Genomic DNA, 3599 nt, shown 5'->3' with positions numbered 1-3599 from the left:
CACAAGTCCATTCCACTAAGCAGCCTTCATTCTGGACTCCTGTCACTATGCCTTTTAATGTGAGAGAGGGTATAGATATTTTCTTAGATGGCTATGTTCCAACAGAAAACTTGAGATTCAGAGCTTCATCACTTGTTTTTAAAGTGGCTGAGAGAGCAAAAGAAGACGTTAAAAAGACATGTATGTATAAGTATCCAGGAATGAAGAAAAAGATGGGAGAGTTCTGAGTTAGCAGCTGTAGCTGGAGAATTCAGAGACTGTGAAATTATGGTGATGCTTGGGGGAAAAGGTACTGGTAAAATGACATTTATCAGAATGCTTGCTGAAGATTTCAAACTGTTGAAGGGGAAGAAGTCCTAATTCTAAATATTAGTTATAAGCCACAGAAGAAGATAATTCACTGGAAGAGTTTGCCAGTTACTACATGAAAAAATAAGAGATGCATACACTCACCCATAATTTATGACTGATGTAACGAAGCCTCTACAATTGTAGCGAGTAGTTTTAGTTTTGTGTTTGGGCAAACCTGCTGATGTCTACTTAACTGATGAACCATTTGCATATTTTTATTCTAAATAAAGATTGATAGCAGTGAGGTTTGTCAAACACTTCATACTCCATGCCAAAAAGACAGCCTTTGTTGTGAAGCGTGACTTCATCATGGCTAACTATCTAGCAGATCAGGTCATCGTTTTGACAGATTCCATCCAAGAGCACAGTTACAAGCAGTCCTCAAACACTTCTGGCTGGCATGAATAAGCTTTGATCTCAGCTTGAAATTATATTCAGAAGAGATTCAAACGATAGGCCAAGGATAAACTAAATTCAATTATAGATGCAGAACAAAAAAAGAGTGGAAACTAATTTTTCTTAGATAATTAAACTGAAGAATTTTATAAGTCATTTATGAAAAAAAATTTTTTGTTGTTGTATAAAACTTTGATCAGGGAACTTGAAATATAATTTAGTTAACATAACAACATCAAAAGAAAAGCAATCAGGAGACATATTACATTGGGCAAGTCTGCTTTCAGGAACATCTCCAAAATTCTGAAGAGCAATGATGTCAGTTTGAAGACTAAGGTGTGCCTAATTCAGGCCATAGTTTTCTCTATCACCTGCTATGTATCAGAGATCTGGACAATGAATAAGGATAGCAGAAGAAAAACTGATACTTTTGAGTTGTGGTGCTGGAGAACACTACTGAACATCCCATGGACTGCCAAAAGAACAAACAGATGCCTTGGAGAAAAGTGCAGGCAGAGTGTTCCTTAGAGGTAAAGCTGGTGAAGTTTTGACTTTCATATTTTGGACATGTAGCTAGGTGAGTCTATTCACTGGAAAGGGACATCATGCTTGAAAAGACAGAGGGTCAGTGAAAGAAAGGAAGATCCCTACACAATAGATTGACAAAGTGACTTCAGCAATGGGCTTGAGTGTTTCAGAGATGATGAGGATGGCACAGGATAGGGCAAGGTTTAGGGTGACTGTTACAGGGTTGCTATGAATCATATTCTACTTCGCTGCACCTAACAACAACAACAATTAGAAATTAAAGAAGCTTTGGGGGCTTAGTGTGGACTTGTGCTGCCACCCTAAAGGTACATGGTTCAAATCCACCTACTACCCCAAGGGAGAAAGAAAGACAGCCAACTCCTAATGTAATTTACTGTAGCCTTTGCAACCTGCTGGAAGGTCAGCTATGAATTGGTTCTGACTTGATGGTAAATAACAACTAGAAATCTGTCTCAAAGCAACAAATTGAAAATTAGATAAAGATTTATGTACCAGGATTTTTTTTACTACATAATTATTTTTAAATACTATTTTATTTTATTGTGTTTACATTTACACAGCAGTTTAGTTTCCCATTCAACAATTTATATACAAATTACTCAGCGACACTGATGACATTCTTCACAATGCCTGAGTATTCTCCTTTCTGTTTTATTTCCATTTAACAGTTTCCCTGTCCTCTTACATTCTCATTTTGTTTTAAAGTAATTATTATTAAGCAGTTGGCCTCATATAGATTATTTTTTTTTAAAGGAGCATGAAATTTATAGGAAGTACTCATCATTTTTAAAGACAGTCTGATATTTAGCTTCACAGTAACCTCACTCAAGTGTTAATTCAATGCAGCATTATTTTTAATACCAAAAATGCCCTGTAAAAGAATGTTTAAACATAATACAATTATATGAGTAAATGTTATGAGCCTGTGACTCATAGCAATCCTATGTACAACAGCTCTGAAGCCTGCCCTGTCTTGAGCCAGTCTCACTGACTTTGACACATCTACTCCCATTGCCCTATTACTCTACCAATCTATCTCATTCAGGGTTTTCCTCTCCTGTGCTGTCCCTCCACCCTTCCAAGAATAACGTCTGAAGTGTAAACAAACAAACAACCCAAACATTATGGAAACTATAATTTTAATTTTGTAAAGTGAATACATATCATATCTGTAAACACCAAGATAAATACATGGCAAAACGTTAATGACTGGTAGGTACAATGACATTTTTCTTTTTTAATAACTTTCTAAATTATCTAAAATAATGGTATATTCATCTATGATAAAGACTTAATAGTTGCTTCTTAAAAATAAATATGGGTCAAAATTTTAAAAAGCGTCATTAATGTTGAATTTCTAACTGAGAAAGTAGACTCTAAAAAGAGGAAACCAGGTATAAAAAGATCAAGGTTGCACCTGACTATGTTTGAAATCGTTGCTAAGCACATTACTATCTTTAAAATGATCAGTTAACAAAGAACAGCTGGGATAATATCCATTTTTATTGAGGATATGAAACAATAGGAACTCTCACATGTAGCTAGTGAGGACACAAATCAGCGTAACCACTTTGAAGGGTAATTTGACAATATCTAGTAAAGCATATGCTTGTGTTCTACCAACAACAATTTGTTCCTAGATGCACATCTTAGGGAAAATTTCATACAGGAGCATACAAAGACATACATTAGGATGTCGCTGTTAGGTGCCATCAGTCGACTACAGCTCATAGTGACCTTATGAACAGTTAGTCTGAACTCTGTCTTATCCTGTCCATCCTAATCATCTCTGATGATACGTTCAGCCCATTGCTACAGCCACCGTGTCAATCCATCTCAGTGATGGTTTTCCTTTCTTTTGTGGCTCTTCTACCTTTCCAACCATGATGTCCTTTTCCAATGACTAAACCTTCCTAAAAACATGCCCCACACACGTAAGATGAGCTTCTCTATCCATGCCTCCAAAAAGCATGCTGGATGTAAACTCTCCAGGACTTGTTTTTTCAGCAGTCTTTTAGATATTCAGTACGTTTCCTCCAACACCACAACCCAAAGGCATCAATTCTTCTGTCATCCCTACTCTAAAACTTTCAGAAACATAGCAAGTAACTGAAAAGACTATGACTTGAATTAGATGCACCTTAGTCTTTAAAGTGACATCACTTTTCCTTAATATCGTGGAGAGGTCCTTGACAGCAGATTTTCCCAGTGCAACATGTCTTGATTTCTTGGATGTTGGCACCAGGGATATTGATTGTGGATACAAACAAGATGAAATCATTGACAATTTCAATCTTTTCCCC

At 36.3% G+C, this 3599-nt stretch overlaps 1 protein-coding gene and 1 pseudogene across 1 annotated transcript in view; one reads left to right on the top strand and one right to left on the bottom strand.

Moving 5' to 3' along the window:
- Nucleotides 1-882, top strand: part of LOC102869325 — a 10147-nt pseudogene extending 9265 nt beyond the window's left edge.
- Nucleotides 1-3599, bottom strand: part of LOH12CR1 (loss of heterozygosity, 12, chromosomal region 1) — a 158216-nt gene that overhangs the window by 57062 nt on the left and 97555 nt on the right. The window lies entirely within an intron of this gene.

The sequence above is a fragment of the Elephantulus edwardii genome, unplaced genomic scaffold, assembly GCF_000299155.1.
Source record: "Elephantulus edwardii isolate Elephantulus edwardi_28Jun2011 unplaced genomic scaffold, EleEdw1.0 scaffold00067, whole genome shotgun sequence".
NCBI lineage: Eukaryota > Metazoa > Chordata > Mammalia > Macroscelidea > Macroscelididae > Elephantulus > Elephantulus edwardii.
This window is presented reverse-complemented; position numbering and strand designations above follow the sequence as displayed.